We start from the raw sequence: 25584 nt of genomic DNA, 5'->3' as shown, positions 1-25584 counted from the left end.
CCAGGAATCTTGCTTGGGGGCTAAATTGAAGGTGTTTACAAGGAACGAAAACTTCAAGGAATATGTGGAGATGAACATTAGGGAAAATCCAGTGATAACTTGCATGGAAAGGCACACCCAAGGTGTCACTAAAATAAATATCTCAAAACACAATCGAATCTTGGCATAAGTAAGCAGCTCAGATTTGTATGCAGGGAGGTACCCTTCCAGCATATTGTGGGAAGAAATGTGTGGATATTTTGCAAGAGTCGAAATAAAAAAAACCTAAGGAACGTATCAAAATTTCAATAGGCAATGAATAAAAGAGAACACCAAGAAGCTTGTAAACACACCTGTCCATAATGGAAGCAATTGCTTTCTGACATCCTGGGCTCTCCTTCAAGAGCGAAATTACACAAAATTTTCAAAACACCAAGTACCTGAGAAGTTTTTTTCCTTCCAAACCTCATACACGGCTAATAATGTTAAGTGGTCCCCTTCTGGTTGGAAAATTTTTTCCCTTTTTTGGTCAGCCTAAGCTTGCTTCTCTCGAGGCCTATAGAAAATGTTCTATGTCTGAAGCATTTCTATTATGGTCAAGATATCATCACTACAGCCAAGGTCAACACTGGAAAGGAGCATCTTTGACAAAGGAGGTTCCAATGGAAATTCAACCATTTTTCTCCCCAATTTGGTTAGAAGACCCTCCTCATCCAAAGCTCCTAAACTGTACAATTGTTCCATTGCAGATATGAGTGCTTGAGGAGGATGGGGATCCATAAAATCAAAGGAGAGGATGTCATTGAGTCCCACCCCTATCAAATCATGTGCAAGATACCTCTCACCCATCTCTGGCATTGGATCCTCCCGTGGTCGATTCAAATCCTTAGGAATGGAATCCATCATGGTCCTTTGTTGTTGTTCTCGAATCTCCCTTCGCTCCTTTGCAATGCGATGACTGCGTCATTGCTGCTTTCTATAGTGAACCATCGGGATTATTCACAATATTCACAAGTGAAACATCGATCGAGTAACTATTCTGCCCCTACAAGAAATCAGGATCATCCTCATTCAAATTGGTCTTGAGCTCCTCCTTAGTAGTACCCTCATCTTGGTAAATCATGCCATCACCATCTTTGTCATACATAGGAAATTCCATCACATCCAAGTCCCCGGATGCAACCAGCTGCTTTTCATCCCACTTCTCAGGAGAGCTCATTCTCTTTAGGGGCCTTCAAGAAGGCATGTTTCTCTCCCCATCCAAAATGGTGATACCTGAAAGTCCAGTCCTCTTTGTGAGAGGCTGATTGGAACTACTAGGATTGGCCCTTAGAGCATCATAATCAGTGCTTTTCTTCATTGGCAACAAGTCCTCACCAATTTTTTTATCAACATCCCTCAAGGAAAGGCTCATTTTATGTCTTGATATAGAAATAACCTTGACCCAAACCTCTTGATCTCTCTTAATGACTTCCTTTTCATTAACCACCCTCCTACTTACAATCTGTGAAATATGGACCAAAACCTCTTTCCCTCGAAAATCATTCAACTGGACATAGCACCCCATATCCATGACCCTGGAAACCCTAACCCGATAAACCCCAAATAACTTGGGCTCCTTATTGTAGTTGTTCTGCTCCTTATTGTAGTTTGGTCTAACAAAGGGCTAGCTTGAGAACCTTGGCAAAGGGAAGGTTGCGAAGGAAGCGATGTCTCCCCATGTTGAAAAAAATAAAATTTTCACCATGTTGAAGAAGGTCTTGGACCTTAAAGTTGATAAAAAGAGTCAAGAAGAAAGCATATTTGGAGATCCTGCATTGTTAACTAACATTGAACCAACACAAAGATGAGGCTTCAGCTGTGAACAAATGGCTTGAAGAGCTGGAGGCTCTTCTCAATCAAGCATAAAAAATTGTGCATCAGTGTACGGTACCAATGTGGGATGTTGTTTCTCGATATCAAACCAGCAAGAAGGTCACCGATTTGGTTACAGATATCGACAAACAGCTAACACTGTCTCCTCTGGCTCACATGGTCCAAACTCAAAAGCAAATTCGGAATATTATGGAGGGACAAACGCAGATTAATAAGAATATAGAAGCTTTGGCTGCGTCTTCAAGCAGATTTGCAACCATTTCCCAAACGACTCATGCTCCAATGGGGTTAAGGGCTAAGTTGATTGACGAACGCCTTATTGTGAGATAAGAGAAAGCTTTTACAAATCTGGAGAAAATGGTAATAGATGTTGTAGTTACTAACATTGGCCTGTTGGGCAAGGGTGGATTAGGAAAAACTATGCTTCTCAAGCAACTCTTCAATAGTGAAAAGGTGTGTAATCACTTTAGCGACGGTTTATTACTTTGGCTCACTGTTTCGCAAAATCCAACTATTAAAAGTCTGAGGAATGAGCTCTGCACACAAATAACCTTGCAAAAAAATGTGGATTTGGGTAAAAATATGGACGAAGATGATGTAAAAATATGGTTAGAAGACCAAATTATTCATGCCAAGTATGTGATTCCATTGTTGGTAGAAGAAGGGTTGCTGGCAAGGAAGGATCACGGTCAGCATAGCTACGACAAATTCACGATGGGAAAGGTTTTTGTTAAAGATAACTATTAATAAAAATGGTTGAGAAATATTTGATTAAGGTGAATGGAGGTGTGATAATTTAAAAAAGGCTTTACCAAAACTATAAAATATTTGATTGAAAACCTAAATTTAGTTGGTTGAGAACTTCCAAATTTCAAAACCAAACTAATAAATTCTTTCCTGAACACATATAGAAGGTAAAAAGTGGAGAAGACAATTGAAAATAGAGATTATGATAGTTATATCATGTAAAAAAAAATTGACAAAGAACGTGTATAAATATATTTTGATTGAAAACCTAATGTAGTTGGTTGAGAACCTCCAAATTTCAAAACCAAACTAATAATTTCTTTCTTCAACACATAAAGAAGGTAAAAAGTGGAGAATAAATTTGAAAATAGAGACTATGATAGTTACAAAATGTAAAAAAAATGCATGTTCCAATATTGTCTGTGGGATAGACGTGGGTCTTCATTGTTCAGGTCACAAAATATTTATTGAGACAGGGGAATGATTACATTGTGCGCTAATAAAATAAGTTTTTCTTATATTCTTATTTATTAGTAAATATTGAGGACTCTTTACATCCTTCTAATTGTGATCATTATTTTTAGTATTTGTGGTCCCATTTTGTTACACAATAATTGGTTTTGCAAAGCACACACAAAACATCCTCTATGCCATTTTCCAATAACTATCACAAAAACCCCAATCCCTTGAATTTTGGGTAAGTTAAATAGGTTTGTAATCTTTAATTTTGGGTAAGTTAAATAGCTTTTTAATCTTTAAAGTTTGAATAAATATGGAAGGTCAAGAAGAAATCATTTTTTGTCCTCCATTTGAAAGTGATGAAGAAGAAATTGAAGAAAATTTTCCAAATTCAATGCAAGGTCAAATTCTGGTTCTAGGCATAGATCTTGAAATATTCTTGGGAAAGGTAGATGTTGCACAACCTATGTCCATGTCCAGCCCCAATATAGTCCCTCTTTTGTTCGAGTAGACCCAAGCTTCAATTTTCATAAAGGAATTGAGTAATTTTGGTAAAGCTTTGAGAATTTATGATAACATTTTGTCACATGATGGTTTTGGTACATATTTGGGAATTTCAAATAAGAATTTGTCACATGATGGTTTTTTCCCCTCTGAAAATCAGTTTTGGTCCAAAAATTGTAAAGAATGTAAGGTGAAGCCTCCATGAGTAGACTTGAGACTTTTCAAGATTCATTATACATTAGCACAACAAACAAGTCATCCTTAGTCATGTATATTGAAACAGACTGATTATTTTAATATTTTTTAAGTGGGGGTAAAAGTTGATACATGCCATAAGGTGGAAAAAAAAAAAAAAAAAATTCCAAAATTTTGCAAATCATGTTATCAACAATTTCTCACACATGCATTATCCCATGCCTTCTTCTTCAATGATATGTCAGTCTTTGAAATTGAGTGTGATAGTGAACAATACATTAATTTCATTACAATCATGTTCCAGGGTACCAGTGAAATATAGACGAAAAATTTGTGGTAGATATTCACCTTGAGAACGAAATGGGTCTCTTTGAGGAAATCGATGAATATGTTGGCTTGGTGAATGAAGAAGAGAATGGTGATGAATAAAAATTATGTTTGATGACATTTATTGACAAGGAACAAGAAAAAGAATGCTTCCCTAATGGCATACATTTTGAAGACATGATCTACCCTATGTGTCCCTACACTTGGTCCACATAAGAGAGAGAGGATGACCTCTAGCAAAGATGAGGGAATCTAGTGTGAAGGCCCTCGAGAAGATATTAACCAAGATGATGGTGTCAAAATTGGATCTGGAAGGGCATATAAATCAAATGCATATGGACCCACAAGCCAACCCAACAACCATACTCTTTCACTTGGTGACAATTGAATGAGATCTTTGGGATATGGAAGATGGAGAGATCGATCATGTAACAACCTCAATCAATAGGCATATTGAAACAGAGGTATCCTCTTGTTTCACCAATGACACTTTCCATCTTTCAAACCTAAAAATTCCATGCCCTTGATCTATGACTTCTAATCTCTATGATCTGGGTGATAACATTATGACTAATTTGATGCATATGAAAGGATCTAATTCCATGATGAATCACTACCCTGAGAAACAAATGGCCCTTTGTTTTAGAGAAATCAAAGTGGATGATATTTTCATTAGTTTTCCTAGCCACATGTGTCTAGATGTAGAAAAAACAAAGATGAGAGAAAGGGCTTGCTCTTTTATTTTCACCGAGGGGCATATATTGGATCATTTCATCATGCATTATCACATTAATAAATAAACATCGATCAATTGGTGGCATAAGCATCCAATGGAAAATGTTGTGGAGGAATGTTGTTGACAGAGATATTTGGGATACAAAATATGGAGAGATCAATTAGGTAACAACCTCAATCAGTAGGCATATTGAAACAGATGTCTCCTCTTGTTTCACCAATGACACTTTCCAACTTTCAAACCTAGAAAATCCTTGACATTGATCTATGAATTCTAATCTATGTGATTAGGGTGATAAAATTATGACTAATTTGATGCATATGAAATAATCTAATTCCATGATGAATCACTGCCCTGTGAAACCAATGGCCCATGTTTTTAGAAAAATTAGAGTGGATGATGTTTTCTTTAGTTTTCCTTACCACGTGTGCCTAGATGCAGAAAAGAAAAGAAAAAAATTGATGAGAGAAAGGTATTTCTCTTGTATTCTTACCTAGGTGCATATATTTTATTAGGTCATCATGTAGTATCACATTAATAAAGAAACATTGATTGGCTAGTGGCATAAGCATCTAATGGAAAATGTTGTGGAGGTAAACACAACCACCCATTCTAGTGGCCCTCATGTTTATGATTAGTCACATAGAGGTGAAAATGAGGTGTTAGCTATATCTAAATCAAATACAAGTGGCTTTATACACCAAGCCCAAAATGATGTTGACAATTTAGATATTGGACAGAAACACTCATTCAAACCTGTAATTGATGACATTGTTTCTACAGACCAATCTTTCCCTAGGGAAATAGTTCAAATATGTGAAGAAAGATTTATATGGAATACAGTTCATATAAATTTGAAAAAGAATGTTGAGATAATAAATGGTCTCCTCTTTTCCAGATCTTCATGAAAACCTATGAAAAAACTTGAGGATACCTAGGGCACTATGGTATATCCTTGGTTTCAATTTTAGTCTTCAACACACTTCTTTTCTGAGTTTGGCACAACATTATATATACTTATATGACAAAATAGTTACATATCTACTTGGGTTAAATTATTAGTTTACTAGATCAATCCTCAATATAGAGTTGGAAGAAAAGCAGGGAAACCAGCTCAAGAAAAGATAGAAAAGATAGATCAACGCCTTAGAATTCAGCCTCTTCGAGGGGGAAACCTCCTTTACATTACATAAATGAACAATTCTTGGATGATTCAAATGAAAAAACCTCCTTTCTATATATAGGAGTCTAAGGAGTCACAATATAATCCAGCCGACCTAACAATAATAATATAAAGCCACAAAAATAATAATAGAGGGATTCTATGGGGCATAGTAGTAACAATATGGGGGCAATAGGGGCACAAAAATGTTAATAAGGGGTATAACTACAATAGTAATGGGGTAATCACTAGTATTATAGGGACCCAACATGCCCCTCTACTTCAAAAAAGTGTTGTCCTCAATGCTTGAGTAGTTCTGGATACTTCTGCATAAAATTCTCATCCTCCCATGTGGAATCTTCAGCAGATAAGTTCTTCCACTTGATAAGATACTCTGAAATTGAACGATTTCGTAGCTGTCGAGTTCTTTTTTCTGTGACTGCTTCTGGTTCCAATATAATTTTTCCTTCCTCATCAAGTTCTGGCAATATTGTTTGAACTGGGAGCTTGTCTCCTATAACCTTCTTTAAACATGAAACATGGAAAACTGGGTGCAATCGAGAAGCTGCAGGAAGCTCCAATTTGTATGCCATAGTACCAATCTTTTGCAACACCTTGTACGGACCATAATACTTTGGTGATAATTTATTATCCTTCTTAGCTTGCTTGAGGGACATTTGCTTATATGGTTGTAGCCGTAGGAATACCCAATCACCTACATCAAAACTTCTTTCACTGCGATGTTGATCTGCCTGTTGTTTCATTCTATTCTGTGCCAACACGAGGTTATCCTTTAAGAGTTGGAGGACTTGTTGTTGATGTTCGATGTGATGTTCCACTGCCTGAACCTTAGAATTTTCTCTTAAATATGATGTGATGGATGGTGGTTGATACCCATAAAGTGCCATAAATGGGGTCATTTTTGTTGCTGTATGGAAGGAAGTGTTATACCACCATTCAGCCAGAGGCAACCATTTGACCCATTGTGTCTGTTTATCAGATACAAAGCAACGAAGATATCCTTCCAAACATTTGTTTACTATCTCAGTTTTCCCATCAGATTGAGGATGATAAGATGAGCTATGAGCTAACTGAGTACCAAGACAAGAAAATAATTCTGTCCAAAAATTTCCAGTGAAAATGGGATCTCTGTCACTTACAATAATCTTTGGGTTTCCATGTAGCTTTTGAATTGTTTCCATAAATGCAGTAGAAACTGTACTGGCTTTAAATGGATGTGATAATGCACAAAAGTGTGCATACTTGGTAAGTCTGTCAACTACCACCATGATGACACTTTTTCCCTCAGACTTGGGTAAACCTGTGATAAAATCCATTGAAACCTCCTCCCAACGTTGGCTTGGAATGGATAAAGGTTGTAATAGACCCGGTGTCTTAATTGTTTCAACTTTATTTTGTTGGCAAACCAAACATTCCGCCACAAACTTTTGAATATCTGATTTAAGGCCATCCCAAAAAAATTCCTTCTTAAACCTGTGGTAAGTTTTTAAAAATCCTGAGTGCCCTCCTAAGGGAGAAGTGTGCAATTCCATAAGAATCTTTTGTTTTAGCTGGAAATTCTTACAGAGGTATAAGCGATCTTTGTACCATAACGAATCATTTTGCCAGCTAAATGTATCAGACGTACTGGAATCTTGTTGTAGCTTTCGAATAAGTGCCCACACTTCTTCGTCATTCTTCCATTCCTCCCTTGCTTCGTTTATCCAATCTGGTTGGATAATAGAAATGGCACACAACAATGCTTCCACATCCTCATCCTTTCTTGAGAGTGCATCTGCCACCACATTTTGCTTCCCTTTTTTGTAGATGATTTCAAAGTCATAACCCAACATCTTTGTGACCCACTTTTGTTGCTCTTCAGAGGATAATCTTTGTTCTAAAAAGTATTTAAGGCTATCATGATCCGTTTTTACCTTGAAGTGTCTTCCCATTAGGTAGGGTCGCCATTTCTTAAGTGCATGGAGTATTGCCAACATTTCCTTCTCATAAATAGCTTTGCTTAAAAACTTTCCCTTGATTGGACGACTTTCAAAAGCAATGGGTCTTTCATCTTGCATTAGAACAGCACCAATTCCATTTCCTGAAGCATCACATTCCACAATAAAGGTTTTTGTGAAGTCCGGTGTAGCTAAGACCGGTGCTTGGCACATTGCCTCTTTAAGATGTTCAAAGGCCTTTGTTGCTTCCGGAGTCCATGAAAATGCATCTTTCTTCAATAATGTTGTTAGAGGTGCTGCTATTCTCCCATAATTCTTAACAAACTTGCGATAATACCCTGTCAACCCAAGAAATCCTCGCAGATGCTTTATGGATGTGGGGATTTTCCATTCCTTAATGGCTTTAATTTTGCTAGGGTCTACCTTAACTCCTTCATGAGATACAATATGACCCAAATATTCCACCTCCTGGACTCCAAAGAAACATTTGGATCTTTTTGCATATAATTGTTTCTCCTCCAATAGTTGTAGCACCCTGTCAACATGTTCAACATGATCCTTCCAAGACTTGTTGTAGATTAGTATATCATCAAAAAATACTAACACAAATTTTCTAAGGAATGGTTTGAAAATTGAATTCATCAAACCTTGAAATGTTGAAGGTGCATTGGTAAGGCCAAAAGGCATGACCAAAAATTCATAATGACCCTCATGAGTTCTAAATGTTGTTTTCGGAATGTCTTCAATCTTCATTCTGATTTGATGATATCCTGAACGAAGATCCAACTTGGTGAAGTAAATTGATCCATGCAATTCATCCAGTAATTCATCAATGACAGGAATGGGGAACTTATCTTTAATAGTGAGCTTGTTGAGCTCCCTATAATCTGGACACATGCGCCATGATCCATCCTTCTTGTGCACCAATACTACTGGAGCAGAGAAAGAACTTTGACTCGGTTGAATTATACCAGCCTCTAGCATTTCTGCAACCATACGTTCAATTTCACTCTTTTGGACATAGGGATATCTGTACGGCCTGATGTTTGGAGGAACACTTCCTGGAATCAGATGAATAGCATGATCATGATCACGCATAGGTGGGAGACCTTTGGGGGTCTCAAATACCTTGGAATGATTGTCCAGGACTTTTTGGAGATCTGGAGAAATAGATGATTCCGATGTGGAAACATCTAGCGAACATAATTGTGCAATTACACCTCTTTGCTCCTTTTTTAGAAGCTTTGTCATACCATTAGAGCTGATTATCTTTCCTGGTTTCCCTGCAATACCCCTCAATTCAACTTCCTTTCCTTCCGCGGAAAATTTGATGAAAAGTTCTTGAAAATTAAAAGCTATTGTACCCAAGGATTGTAGCCATTGGACTCCTAGTACAACATCAGCACCTCCCATTGGAATGGAAAGCATTGGGCTAGTCAATACATATTCTCCCATGGATAGCTTGATATTATGGCACTTTCCAGAGCAATTTATTGTTCCTCCATTTGCAATCATCACTTGACACTCTGGTGCTGGATATAGGAAGCAATTCAATTCTTTTGCTACCCTACAATGAATAAAATTGTGGGTGCTTCCTGAATCAATCAACACTATTACCTTTTTCTTCTTGATTTGTCCTTCTATCTTGATGGTTTGAGGAGTGGTAATTCCCGCCAATGCATTACAAGATATGGTCGGATTTATTTGTTCTTCATCTAGGCTTTGTTCCTGGAGTATATCCTCTTCTTTTGACCTTTCTTGCTCCTTTTCTTCTTCCTCTTCACAATCTATGTAGAATAATTTCTTCTCAGCACACTTATGACCTTTAGTGTATTTGCTATCACAACTGTAACAAAGCCCTTTTGCTCTTTTTTCTTCCAATTGTTGTGGTGTCAACCTTATAGGTTGTGGAAGACTAGGGGCAACAACACTTCCGTCTTTATAGTTGTGAGTGGTATGCTTCCTGGTTGCCATAATTTTGCTTTCCATTTTTCTTGCTAACCTGAATGCCTTCTCTAATGAATCAGGTTCCCAAAGGCGAACATCATGTTGGATATTATCCTTTAAAGACCCTATGAACACATCAATCCTATGCTCCTCTGGAATATCTTTTACCCTTATGTTCAATTTTTGGAACTCCTCAATGTGCTCCATTATTGAACCCTTTTGTTTGAGACTTATCAATTGGCTAAAAAAAGTGTTGCTTTTTGTATCCTCATAATGTGCTATCAATTCTTCCGTAAAAATTGCCCAAGTGATAAATTGTTTACGAGAGCAAAGCCATTGATACCATACAAACTGATTTGGTTCCAAATATAAAGTTTCCATACGTACCTTTTGTGTGTTTTGCACATTATTGAGATCGAAGAATTGCTCCATCTGTAATATCCATGTGGCAGGATCCTTGCCATCAAACTTCCTCATATCGATTTTTGGAATATGGTGAGTCTTCGATCCAACATTAGCATCTATGGAATCATGATTAACATTTCTTTTGTTCTCATCATGAGTTTCCTTTAGTACCCTTTCACCATTAGGGACCATTTCTTGTAGCAACTTATTCATATTTATCTTCAATTCGTCCATGTCTGTCTTCAAATCTATCTTCAAATCATCCATCTTAGCTTCCACGTCAATCATCTTAGCTTCTATGCCTTTCTTTAAACAGTCCATCTTAGCTTCTACACCTTTCTTTAAACCATCCATCTTAGCTTCTACATCTTTCTTTAAACCATCCATCTTAGATTTTGTTCCTTTTTGTGCAAGGGACAATTGTTGCACTTGGTCATGTAATTTTGATATATCATGTTGCATTTCTTCCTCTTCTTCATGAGTCATGCTAGAGCTTTCAGGTTCCTTACTAGGTGTTTGCATTTTCTTTCCTCGGGGCATCAGTTACCGATAATAATGCTCTACTATGCCCTTTGAATTCCTTCAAAATAAATTTTCAAACCAAGCTTAAGCAAAAATTTAAGAAAATCTACACATCTTTTTTCACTTTGTAGGAGCTCGATATTGCCTCTGATGTATCTCTGTACTTTCCAATCATCTAGTTCTGAATTTGTGAGATGTAGTAGCCCTCTGTGTCCTCTTTCCAATGCCACAAGTCTGACCCAAATTGGATTCTCCAAGGAAGAGTTATTTGAAATCTCCCACAGTGACTTGCTTATAGACTAGTTCAGTAGAGCGAACTTGTACGACGTTCCACGTGTCACTTTTTCAACCTTTGGACCTGAAACATGCATACAAGAAACTGCATTCCGTCCTCTTTCTATACCTTCTTACAAAATTTCAATCCGATCCCCAGAGAGAAAGTTATGGCGATTTTCCCCAGGTCACCTGTTTTGAATGTAATTCAGGAGTCTGCAAAAAGACCAACTTTGACAGATCATATCTCCGCAAATATCGTGCAAAACGCTCTGACATTCGGACCCAAGGTTCAGCGTGGTTTCTTCTCAAATGGGTTTTTTTTGCAACTTCTGAAACGTCACAGAAAAAAATTTATAGCGAAAATGCCACGATGACCTTTTTGGAGCAGCGAAACCCTAGAATCCAAAGCTCTAATACCAAATGTTATGAAACCAGCTCAAGAAAAGATAGAAAAGATAGATCAACGCCGTAGAATTCAGCCTCTTTGAGGGGGCAACCTCCTTTACATTACGTAAATGAACAATTCTTGGATGATTCAAATGACAAAACCTCCTTTCTATATATAGGAGTCTAAGGAGTCACAATATAATCCAGCCGACCTAACAATAACAATATAAAGCCACAAAAATAATAATAGAGGGATTCTATGGGGCACAGTAGTAACAATATGGGGGTAATAGGGGCACAAGAATGTTAATAAGGGGTATAACTACAATAGTATTGGGGTAATCACTAGTATTATAGGGACCCAACACTTTCCCTAGGGAAATAGTTCAAATATGTGAAGAAAGATTTATATGGAATACAGTTCATATAACTTTGAAAAAGAATGTTGAGATAATAAATGGTCTCCTATTTTCCAGATCTTCATGAAAACCTATGAAAAAACTTGAGGATACCTAGGGCACTATGGTATATCCTTAGTTTCAATTTCGTCTTCAACACACTTCTTTTATGAGTTTGGCACAACATTATATATACTTATATGACAAAATAGTTACATATCTACTTGGGTTAAATTATTAGTTTACTAGATCAATCCTCAAAATAGAGTTGGAAGCAAAGCAGGGAAATATTTTGTGGTTTGATTAACATAGCCCAATGCAAGGGTGGATCAAAAAATCCTATATCATTTCATGTCAACGTTTGACATAATAGAAGATGTTTTAGATTGGCAGATACACATGATTATTCACAAAAAAGTACTGACAAAAATTCCAACTTGCAACCATCCATATTTTGACTTCTCACTGTTTCACTTCCTACTGAAGCACATACAAAAGGGATAGTGGATTGATGAAGTATTGAAGTGGATACAAAGGCTATCTGACTTCACCTAGCAGCTTAATAGAGCACCAATAGTGGTTTTCGCAATATATTGGTGCTCTCTTATGAGTTTGGCAGAACAAAAGCTAGGAATTAGATGGATTTCCACATATATCCAAGAGGATAAACCTTTTACACGGTAATATGAACATTTAATAAAATATATAGAGAAATATACTCCTATTCCTATTTAACCTAAGCTCATAAAGTTCTTATTTAACCTATTCTAACCCTCCAATTGAGTCAAAGATTACATCAATATCATCTATATTTATAACAAAACAAGCTATCAAAACATGTAAGAGAAAGGAATCAGAATCCAAAAAACATAGTGCACAATTAAAATGACTAACATAAATGACTAATTTTCAGTATTGTAGTACTTTTTAAGTAGTTGTATTTTTGTTCCTAAACTAAATTAGTCATTCACATTAGTCATTTTTAGTTGCGTTACTTATTATCTAGTTGTATATTTTAACCCGATACTAAATTAGTCATTTTTAGTTGGGTCACTGAAGATTGCTCATTTCTGGTAGTATTTAACTTGGAAAATTTGTGGGGAATAACTTTTTTAGCCACCTAGTCAATACTTTCATCATTTTCTACTAGTGGTTTTTGTATGCTCTAGAATTCAATCTCAAATATGTGACCTTGGGAAAAACAACATAACTTTCTCTCTTAGAATCACATTTGAATTTCATAAAAAGTGGCTGAAAGTGCACAGAATTTTGTTTGATTTGTATCATTTTCAAGGCCTAAGGTTGAAAAATTGACACGTGACACTTTGTACAAGTTCACTCTACTGAACCAGTCGATAATCAGGTCATCATGGGAGATTGGGCATAACTCTTTCTTGAAGAATCCAATCTTGTTCTGACTTGGGGTGTTGGAAAGAAGACTCAAAGGGATAACAAAGGATGAAATTTCAGACTTTGGAGATCCAAAATCATAGAGATACAATAGTTTATTATATTGATCTCTTAAAAACAAGAAGTGTGTGTGATTGTTTTAAATTTTACATAACTTTTGTTTGAAAAATCAATTTGAAGTGAATATCATTATTTGATTCTAAAATTCCTTGAAACAAAAAAATAGATACACCTAGTAAGCAACCAGAAATCTATTCTATGATGCATGAAGAAGAGGAAGAAATGCAACATGATATATCAAAATTACGAGACCAAGTGAAACAAATTTCACTCTCACAAAGAGTAACCAAAAATGAATTGGAAGTGATGATGAATGTTAAGATGGATGGTTTAAAAGGAAACATGGATGGTTTAGAATAAAAAATAAAATGGACATGGAAGGCTTGAAGGATGGTTTAGAAACAAAAATGGAAGGTTTGAAAGATGGTTTAAAAGCATAAATGGAAGGTTTGAAGGAAGGTTTGACAAAGTTGCTACAATAAATGCTTCCTAATGGCAACAAGGTATTCCATGAAACTCATGATGAGAACAAAAATAATATTAATCATGATTTTAGAGACTCTAACTTTGGGTTGAATACCTACCACATTCCAAAGATCAATATGAGGAAGTTTGATGGCAAGGATATTCTGGTAACATGGATACTACAAATGGAGAAATATTTTGATCTACATGATGTGAAACCTTCACAAAAGGTATGTATTACATATTTATATTTAGAAAACAATCAGTTTGTATGGTATAGATGGATTTGTTCTCATAAACCACTTGTCACCTGGTCAATTTTTACAGAGGAAATGATATCACATTATGAAGATACAAAGAGAAACACCTTCTTTAGCCAATTGATAAATCTCAAACAAAAGGGTTCAATGGCGGAGCACATTGTATACTTCCAAAAATTGAATATTAGGGAAACTGATATTCCATAGTAGCATAGGATTGACGTCTTCATAGTGACTTTAAAGGATAACATCCAACATTAGGTTCATCTTTGGGAACCTATTTAATTGGAGAAGGCATTCAGGGTGGAAAGAAAAGTTGAAAGAAAAATTATGGAAACAAGGAAGTCTACCACTCACAACTATAATGATGGAAGTGTTGTTGCTCCTAGTCTTACACAACCTACAAGGTTGACACCAAAACAATTGGAGGAAAAAAGAGCAAAAGGGCTTTGTTTCAATTATGATAGCAACTACACTAAAGGTCCTAAGTGCGCAGAGAAGAAAATATTCTACATAGATTGTGAAGAGGAGGAAGAAAAGGAACAAGAAACATCAAAAGAGGAGGATATACACAAGAAACCAACCCCAAAGAAAAAAGAAATGAATCCGACCATATATTATAATGCATTGGCAGGAATTACCACTCCTAAAACTCTCAAGATAGAAGGATATATCAAGAAGAAAAAGGTAATAGTTCTGATTGATTCGGGTAGTACCCATAATTTTATTCATTGTAAGATAGCTAAGGAATTGAATTAGTTCCTATATCTAGCACTAGAGTGTCAAGTGATCCTTGCAAATGGAGGAACTATAAATTACTCTCGAAAGTGCCATAATATCAAGCTAATCATGGGGGAATATTTATTGAATAGTCCAATGTTTTCCATTCCAATGGGTGGTGTTGATGTTGTACTAGGAGTCCAATGGTTACAATCTTCAGGGACGATAGCTTTTAATTTTCAACAACTTTTCTTGAATTTTTTTGGGAAGGAAAGGTAGATGAATTAAGGGGTATCACAGGGAAACCGGGAAATATAACAGCTCTAATGTCATGAAAAATATTCTAAAGAAATAACAATGGGGTGTAATTGCACAATTATGCTCACTAGAGGTTCAAACATCAAAATCATATATTTCTCTAGATCTCCAAAAAGTCTTGGACAATCATTCCAAGGTATTTGAGACTCTCAAAGGCCTCCCACCTATTCATGATCAAGATCATGTAATTCATTTGATTCCAGGAAGTGTTCCTCTAAACATCAGATCTTAGAGATATCCCTATACCCAAAATAGTGAAATTAAGCATATGGTTACACAAATACTAGAGGCTGGCATAATTCAACCTAGTCAAAGCTCTTTCTCAACTCTAGTAGTATTGGTCCACAAGAATGACCGATCATGGCGTATGTGTCCAGATAATAGGGAGTTTAACAAGATCACTATTAAAGATAAATTCCCCACTCTTGTCATTTATGAAGTGTTGGATGAATTACATGGAGAAATTTTCTTCACCAAGTTGGATCTTCGTTCATTATATCATCACATTATAATGAATACTCAAGACATTCTAAAAACAACATTCAGAACTCATGAGCGTCATTATGAATTTTTTGTCATGCCCTTTGGCCTTACTGATGCACCTTCCACATTTCAAGGTTTGATGAATTCCATTTTCAAACCCTTCCTTAGAAAATTTTTGTTATTATATTTTGATGATATACAAATATACAAGAAGTCTTGGAAGGATCATGTTTGATGTGTTGAAAGGGTGTTTAAACTATTGGAGGAGAAACAATTATATGAATCCTCCAAATATTTCTTTGGAAAACAAGAGGTGGAATATTTCTTGGGTGTGTATTATATTCTTTCCACGAGTAGTCGAACACGTGGGAGGGGGAAGCTCCCCTTATTCATTGCATCAGGTGCTGCAGGGGGGCCACAGGGGGTGCGGGGGGTGCAGCACCCCCTGTCAGGGGGTTTTAGGGGGATGGTATCCCCCCTACATGGGGTCCGAGGTAGCACCACAGGAAAAAATTAAAGGACCCTATATTAGGTGGGAAAACCTACCTATGGTTTTGGGCATGATGGTTTTCTACCCATGGTATTTTATAGATCCAGTCAAGGGAACTACGGATATGTTCTAATCGAGGGTTAATGGATTGGGGTTTATGAATGCTTCAACATGTATATATATGTATTGTAACATCGAAAGGAACATAACGAAAAAATAAATTTAGTAGTCCCGGTTTTGAGATATAGGGGAAAATCTTTGTGTATATTTGTTTTATGTTTTATGTTCTTGCGATTGTTTATTTTCTATTTTTAGAATTCGTATGCAGGTGATTTCTATACAGGGTTAAAAGCTACAATACTTAGGTCATATTGTATCTCATGGGGGTGTTAAGGTAGACCCTAACAAAATTAAATCCATTAAGAAATGGAAAATCCCCACAACCATAAAGCATCTTCGAGGATTTTTTAGGTTGACAGGGTATTATCACAAGTTTACTAAGAATTATGGTAGAATAACAACACCTCTAACAACATTAATGAAGAAAGATTCATTTTGTTTGACTCTAGAACCAAGTAAGGCCTTTTAACATCTTAAAGAGGCAATGTTCCAAGCACCAGCCTTAGCTACGCCAAACTTCAAAAAAACATTTATTGTGGAATGTGATACCTCAGGAAATGGAATTTTTGTTTTTTCAATGCAAGAAGGAAGACCCATTTCTTTTGAAAGTCTTCCAATCAAAGGAAAGTATTTACACAAACCTATTTATAAGAAGGAAATTTTGGAAATACTACATGCGCTAGAGCAATGACGACCTTACCTAATGGGAAGACACTTCAAGGTAAAACCAAATCTTGATAGTCTTAAATACGTTTTGGAACAAAGATTATCTTCAGAAGAGAAGGAAAAATGGGTCACAAAGATGTTGGGTTATGACTTTGAAATCATCTACAAAAAGGGAAGCAAAATGTTGTTACAGATGCACTCTCAAGAAAGGATGAGGATGTAGAAGCATTTCTTTGTGCCATTTCTATTATCCAACCTAATTCGATAACCAAAGCAAGGGATGAATTGAAGAATGATGAAGAGGTGTGGACAGGCATTCAAAATTTGCAGCAAGATCCCAATACATTAGATACATTTAGCTGGAAAAATGATTTATTATGGTACAAAGATTACTTATATCTTTGTAAGAATTCTCAACTCAAGTGAAAGATTCTATTGGAATTGCACACCTCCCCCTTAGGAGCACACTTAGGATTTTTAAAAACTTACCTCGGGGTTAAGAAGGAATTTTTTTTAGATGGCCTTAAATCTGATATTCAAAAATTTTGTGGTAGAATGTTTGGTTTTCCAACAAATTAAAGTTGATACAATTAAGACCATGGGTCTGTTACAACCTTTAGCCCTTCCAAATTAGCATTGGGAGGAGGTCTCAATGGATTTTATCACAGATTTACCCAAGTCTTAAGGAAAGAGTGTCATCATGGTGGTAGTTGATAGACTTACCAAGTATGCACACTTTTGCAAATTATCTCATCCTTTTAAAGCCAGTATAGTTGCTACTGCATTTATGGAAATAATTCAAAATCTACATGGAAACCCAAAGATTATTGTAAGTGACAAAGATCCCATTTTCACTAGAAATTTTTGGACAAAATTATTTTCTTGTCTTGGTACTCAATTAGCTTATATCTCATCTTCTATTTCTCAATATGATGGGAAAATCTTGATTGCTTTGTATCTGATAAACAAACTGAATGGGTCAAATGGTTACCTCTATCTAAATGATGGTATAACACTTCCTTCCATACTACAGCTAAAACTACCCCATTTATGGCACTTTATGGATATCATCCACCATCCACCACATCATCTTTAAGAGAAAATTCTAAGGTTCAAGCAGTGGAAGATCACATCGAACATCAATAATAATTTCTCTAACTCTTAAAGGATAACCTCACTCTGGCACATAATCGAATGAAACAACAGGCATATCATCATCATAGTGAAAGAAGTTTTGATGTAGTCTACTTGGTGTTTTTACGGATACAACCATACAAATAAATGTCCCTCAAGCAAGCTAAGAAGGATAATAAATTATCACCCAAGTACTATGGTCCTTATTAGGCATTGCAAAATATTGGTATTATGGCATACAAATTGGCGCTGCCTACATCTTCCTGAGTACACCTAGTTTTCCATGTTTCATGTTTAAAGAAGGTTATTAGTGACAAGCTCCCAGTTCAAACAATGTTTCTAGAACTTGACGAAGAAGGAAAAAAAATATTTGAGCCAAACAGTCACAAAATAATAACCCAACTATTATGCAACCAGCTCACAAAAAGAAAAATCAATGAATTAAAAATTATCGTCTTCGAGGTGGAAACCTCCTTTACATTAAATAAATGAAAAAAAAATCGATGATACAAATGACAATACCTCCTTTCTATATATAGGAGTCTAAGGGGTCACAATATAATCAGATCCTACATAACAATAATAATTTAAGGGCACAACAATAACAATAATGGGCTTCTATGGGGCACAATAATAACAATATGGGGACTACATGGACACAACAATAAAATTAAGAGGGCTACACTAGAAATAACAATAAGGGGTTACAATACTAGTATATGGACCTAACATTCCCCTCTCCTTCAAAAAATTGTTGTCCTCAATGCTTGAGTAGTTTTGGGTGCTTCTGTATAAAATTCTCATCCTCCATGTGGAATCTTCAGTAGGTAAGTTCTTCCACTTCATGAGATACTCTGAATTGATCGATTTCATCGCTGTCGGTTTCTTGTTTCTGTGACTGATTTAGGTTCCAATGTGATTTTTCCTTCCTCGTCAAGTTCTGGAAATATTGTTTGAACTAGGAGCTTGTCACCTATAACCTTCTTTAAGCATGAAACATGGAAAAATGGGTGCACTCGGGAAGATGCAGGAAGCTCCAATTTGTATGCCATAGTACCAATCTTTTGCAACACCTTGTAAGGACCATAGTACTTTGGTGACAATTTATTATCCTTCTTAGCTTTCTTGAGGGAAATTTGTTTGTATGGTTGTAGCCGTAAAAATAACCAATCACCTACATCAAAAATTATTTTTCTACAATGTTGATATTCCTATTGTTTCATTCGATTTTGTGCCAAAGTGAGGTTATCCTTTAAGAGTTGGAGAACTTGTTGTTGATGCTTGACATGATCTTCCACTGCTTGAACCTTAGAAATATTTCTTAAATATGATGTGATGTATGATGGATGATATCCATAAAGTTTCATAAATGGGGTCATTTTTGCTGCAATATGGAAGGATATGTTATACCACCATTCAGCCAGAGGTAACCAGTTGACCCATTGTATTTTTTATTAGATACAAAGCAACAAAGATATCCTTCGAAACATTTGTTCACTATCTCATTTTTCCTATTAGATTGAGGATCATAAGATGAGCTATGAGCTAATTAAGGACCCAAACAAGAAAATAATTTTGTCCAAAAATTTCCAGTAAACATGGGATCTCTGTCACTTACAATAATATTTACGTTTACATGTAGCTTTTAAATTGTTTCCATAAATGTAGTAGAAACTATATTGGCTTTAAATAGATGAGATAATGCACAAAAATGTGCATACTTGGTAAGTCTATCAACTACCACTGTGATGACACTCTTTCCTTCCAACTTGGGTAAATCTATGATAAAATCCATTGAAACCTCCTCCGAACATTGGTTTGGAATGGCTAAAGGTTGTAACAGACCCAGGTTCTTAATTGTCTCAACTTTATTTTGTTGGCAAACCAAACATCCCGCCACAAACTTTTGAATATCAGATTTAAGTCCCTCCCAAAAAAACTCCTTCTTGGCCCAGTGGTAAGTTTCTAAAAATTTTGAGTGCCCTCCTAAGGGAGAGGTGTGCAATTCCAAAAGAATCTTTTGTTTGAGTTGAGAATTCTTACAAATATATAAGTGATATTTGTACCATAATGAATCATTTTTCCAGCTAAATGTATCATATATACTAGGATATTGCTGCAACTTTTGAATGAGCATCCACACTTCTTTTTCATTCTTCCATTCATTACTTGCTTTGGTTATCCAATCTAGTTGGATAATAGAAATGGCACAAAGAAATCCTTCCACATCCCCATCCTTTCTTGAGAGTGCATCTGTAACAACATTTTTCTTCTCGTTTTTGTAGATGATTTCAATGTCATAACTCAACATATTTGTGACCCATTTTTTATTCTCTTATGAAGATAATCTTTGTTCCAATAAGTATTTAAGACTATCATGATCTGCTTTTACCTTTTAGTGTCTTCCCGTTAGGTAAGGTCAACATTGCTTTAGTGCATGTAATATTGCCAACAGTTCCTTCTCATAAATTGGTTTGTGTAAATACTTTCCTTTGATTGGACAAATTTCAAAATCAATAGGTCTTCCTTCTTACATTAAAAAAGCACCAAATCCATTTTTTGAGGCATCACATTCCACAATAAATGTTTTTGTGAAGTCTGACATAGCTAAGACCAGTGCTTGGCACGTTGCCTCTTTAAGATGATCAAAGTCTTTAGTTGCTTCCAGAGTCCAACAAAATGCATCATTCTTCAGTAATATTGTTAGAGGTGTTGTGATTCTCCTATAATTCTTAACAAACTTGCGATAATACCCTGTCAACCTGATAAATCCTTGAAGATTCTTTATGGTTGTGGGGATTTTCCATTCCTTAATGGCTTTAATTTTGTTAGGGTCTACCTTAACACCCTCATGAGATACAATAAGACCCAGATATTCCTCTTCATGTATTCTAAAGAAACATTTGGAGGGTTTTGCATATAATTGTTTCTCATCCAATAGTTTTAGCACCCTGTCAACATCTTGAACATGATCCTTCCAAGAATTGTTTTTGATTAGTATATCATCATAAAATACTACCACAAAATTTCTAAGGAAGGGTTTGAAAATGGAATTCATTAAACCTTGAAATGTAGAAGGTGCATTAGTAAGGCCAAAAGGCATGACCAAACATTCATAATCACCTTCATGAGTTCTAAACGTTGTTTCAGAATTTCTTCAGTCTTCATTCTAATTTTATGATATCCTAGACAAAGATCCAACTTGGTGAAGTAAATTGCTCCATGTAATTCATCCAACAATTAATCAATGACAGGAATGGGAAATTTATCTTTAATAGTGAGATTTTTTAGCTCTCTATAATCCGGACACATGCATAATGATCCATCGTTCTTATGCACCAATACTACTAGAGCAAAGAAAGAAATTTGACTAGATTGAATTATACCAACCTCTAGCATTTCTGCAACCATACGTTAAATTTCACTCTTTTAGGCATAAGGATATATGTAAGGCATGATGTATGCAAGAACACTTCCTAGAATCAAATGAATAGCATTATCATGATGACAAATAGGTGGGAGGCCTTTGGGACTCTCAAATACCTTGGAATGATTTTCCAAGGCTTTTTGGAGATTTGGATAAAAAGATGATTTCAATATTTGAATCTCTAGTGGGCATAATTGTGCAATTACACCCCATAGTTATTTCTTTAGAATATTTGCCATGCCATTAGAGTTGATTATCTTTCATGTTCTCCCTATGATACCCCTTAATTAAACTTCCTTTCCTTCCCAAACAAATTTCAAGAAAATTTCTTGAAAATTAAAAGTTATTGTACCAAAAGATTGTAACCAATTGACTCCTAGTACAACATCAACACCACCCATTGTATTGGAAAGCATTGGAATATTCAATACAAATTCCCCCATGGTTAGCTTGATATTATAGCACTTTACAGAAAAATCTATAGTTCCTCCATTTGCAACCAACACTTGACACTCTAATGCTGGATATAGCAAGAAATTCAATTCCTTGGCTATCTTACAATGAATAAAATTATGGGTACTACCTGAATCAATCAACACTAATACCTTTTTCTTCTTGATATGTCCCTCTATCTTGAGAGTTTGAGGAGTGGTAACTCCTACCAATGCATTACAAGATATGGTTAGATTCATTTCTTATTTCTCTAGGGTTGGTTCCTGGTGTATATCCTCTTTTTTTTACATTTCTTTTTCATTTTCTTCCTCCTCTTCACAATCTGTGTAAAATAATTTCTTCTCAACACACTTATGACCTTTAATGTATTTGATATCACAACTGTAAAAAAGCCCTTTTTTCTCTTTTTTCTTCCAATTATTATGGTGTAAGCCTTGTAGATTTTGGAAGGCTACTAGCAACAACACTTCCATCTTTAGTTGTGAGTGGTAGACTTCCTTGTTGCCATAATTTTGTTTTCAACTTTTCTTGCCACCCTAATTGCCATCTCCAATGAATCGGGTTCCCAAAGGTAAACCTCATAGTGGATGTTATCCTTTAAATTCCATATGAAGATATCAATCCTATGTTCCTTTGGAATATCATTTACCCTTATATTCAATTTTTGGAAGTCCTCAATGTGCTCCGCCATTGAGCCTTTTTTTTTAGATTTATAAATTGAATAAAGAAGGTGTTTCTCTTTGTATCCTCATAATGTGATATCATTTACCGTGTAAAATTGACCAAGTGAAAAATGGTTTACAAAAAAAAGGCATCGATACCATACAAATTGATTGGGTTCTAAATATAAAGTTGCAATGCGTACCTTTTGCGTGTGTTGCACATTATGGAGATCAAAATATTGCTCCATCTGTAATATCCATGTTATTGGATCCTTGCCATCAAACTTCCTCATATCTATATTTGGAATATGATGAGTCTTCAATCCAAAATTATAGTCTATGAAATCATGATTAACATTTCTTTTGTTCTCATCATGATTTTCAACTAATACCTTTTTGCCATTAGGAAGCATTTCTTGTAGCAATTTCGTCAAACCTGCTCTCAAACCTTCCATGCCCTCTTTTAAACCTTACATGTCTAATTTTAGACCATTATTCAAACCATCCATCTTAGATTCTGTTTCATTTTTCGTTACCCTTTACGAGAGCGAAATTTGTTGCATTTGGTTTCGTAATTTTGATATATCATGTTGCATTTCTTCCTCTTCTTCATGTGTCATAGTATAGCTTTCTGGTTTCTTACTTGGTGCTTCCATTTTCTTACTTAGAGTCGTTTTGGAATACAAAAATGATATTTATGCTTCACTATGTCCCTCAAATCACTTAAAACTGATTTTTCAAACAAAACTTATGCAAATTTTAAAAAAATACACACATTTTTCTTTCTTTGTAGGAGCTCGGTATTGAATGTATTATATCTCTATAAATTTGAATCGAGAAGGTAAGAAATTTTGTCCTTTTGTATCCCTCTAAGTCTTCTTTCCAATTTGACAAGTAAGACCAAATTTGAAATCTTCAAGATAAATTTATGCCCAATCTCCCACGATGACCTGATTATGGACTAGTTCAGTAGAGAAAAATTGTATGGAGTGCCACGTGTCACTTTTTTTACCTTCGGCCCTGAAAATGATAAAAAAGATACTACAGCATGTTCCCTTTCAGCCATTTTTTACTAAATTCAAATATGATGCTCATAGAGGAAGATATGATGATTTTCCCAAGGTCACCCATTTGATACGAAACTCGGGAGCATGCAAAACCCTAACGTCTTTGGATCATATCTCCGAAAAAGCGAACCAAGATCTTAAATTTTTACATGAATTTCATCAGGATTTCAGCTCCTCGTGGTAAAAATTTCAACTTCGAAGCCTTCGTAGAAAAAGCGTTATAGCGAAAATGTCACGATGATCTATTTGTAGCGGCAAAACTCTAGAATCCAAAGCTTTGAAACCAAATGTTATGCAACTAGCTCACAAAAAGATAGATCAACAATAGAAAAATTATCCTCTTCGAGGGGGAAACCTCCTTTACATTACATAAATAAACAATCCTTGGATGATACAAATGACAATACCTCCTTTCTATATATAGGAGTTTAAGGGGTCACAATATAATCAAAGCCTACATAACAATAATAATGTAAGGGCACAACAATAACAATAGTGGGATTCTATGGTGCACAATAATAAAAATATGGGGACTACATGGGAACAATAATAACAATAAAGGGGATACACTAACAATAACAATAAGGGGCTACACTAGTAGTATAGGGACCTAACATCGATAGCTACCGAATCGATTAATTTCAAAGTATCTCATTAAGTGGAAGAGATTACCCACTGAAGGATCCACATGGGAGGATGCGAATTTTATATAGAAGCATCCAAAACTACCCAAGTGTTGAGGAAAACACTTTTTTGAAGTAGAGGGGCATGTTAGGTCCCTATAATACTAATGTATTCCCCTTATGTTTTATCGTTAGTGCAGTCCCCTATTGTTATTTGTGTGCCCCATAGAAGCCCACTATTATTATTGTTGTGCCCTTACATTATGAAAATTATTAAAGAGAACTCTTTTTCATACATGCGACTTGAGAACTTCTAAGGAGATGAATTTCCATACCTAGAAATAGGAAAACCAAAATGGGAAAAAAAAAAAAAAACCATGATCTAAAAAAAAAATTGTAAGATTTATTGTACCATTGGTAATATAAGGACAAAAAAAAAACCACTAAGAAAAAAGAAAACCATGATCTAAAAAAAAAATTGTAAGATTTATTGTACCATTGGTAATATAAGGACAAAAACAAAAAAAACCACTAAGATAAAAGAAAACCATGATCTAAAAAAAAATTGTAAGATTTATTGTACCATTGGTAATATAAGGACAAAATATAATTTAAACACATGATGAAGTGTAAAAGAAAATAAGGCACATGCAACTAGTATGTGTATTGAATACTCTCAATACAATGTATTAAGTAATAGCAAATGTTTGTGTACAAATTATTGAGCGAGTAGTGGTAGCTAACTCACAAGCTGTAAAGATATAGAAGCTCATAAGATAATCTAAACCAAAATATTTAAAAAATGTTCAGGAATTCTCCTGAATACTCATAAATAAAATACATAAATCTTGGACCAGGGAATCTGAATATGCTAGACAGAAATACTCAATCTAAACCAAAATATTCAATGCATCCAACCTATAAGAAAAGAGGATCCAAGTAAGAGTCAAGGGTCTCTTACTTGTGAGGAGAGAATTCGTGTAGGGATGTCAAGAAGCCAAGTAATGGTTTATGACATACTTATGAAAAACTAATACAGGCTATGTCAGTAAAAGTAAGAGGATAATTCCAAGTAAATGTTGTACACAAAGATATATTTAGCCAAAACAAATAGGCTATGAAGGAAGGTGAATTACTTGCACAAGTTTATTTTCCAAGGGAAAATACTGGTACCATATGAGGGAATAGAAATATCAATATAAATTTCTATCGCTCAACAATAAAACCCAGAGAATAAAAGAAATTAAACACTGTGAATTAAATTGTAATTATTATACAAAGTATAACCTTAAGTTAGGCAGAGTATAAACCTAAGAGAAATATAACAAAGTATAAACCCTAAGGGAGGC

The 25584-nt window shown here is 35.3% G+C and overlaps 2 pseudogenes; one reads left to right on the top strand and one right to left on the bottom strand.

Moving 5' to 3' along the window:
- Nucleotides 1-549: 549 nt before the first annotated feature.
- On the bottom strand, nt 550-1700 carry LOC149226966 (putative pre-mRNA-splicing factor ATP-dependent RNA helicase DEAH5 pseudogene; annotated as a pseudogene).
- A 511-nt stretch (nt 1701-2211) lies between these two features.
- LOC149226965 (serine hydroxymethyltransferase 3, chloroplastic-like) overlaps nt 2212-25584 on the top strand; it is a 53423-nt pseudogene continuing 30050 nt past the window's right edge.

The sequence above is a fragment of the Pinus tabuliformis genome, chromosome J (assembly GCF_031772625.1).
Source record: "Pinus tabuliformis cultivar Carrire ecotype Pingquan chromosome J, CPIR1, whole genome shotgun sequence".
Classification (NCBI taxonomy): domain Eukaryota; kingdom Viridiplantae; phylum Streptophyta; class Pinopsida; order Pinales; family Pinaceae; genus Pinus; species Pinus tabuliformis.
Note: the sequence above shows the minus strand (reverse complement) of the source record. Positions and strands in the feature narration are given on the sequence as shown.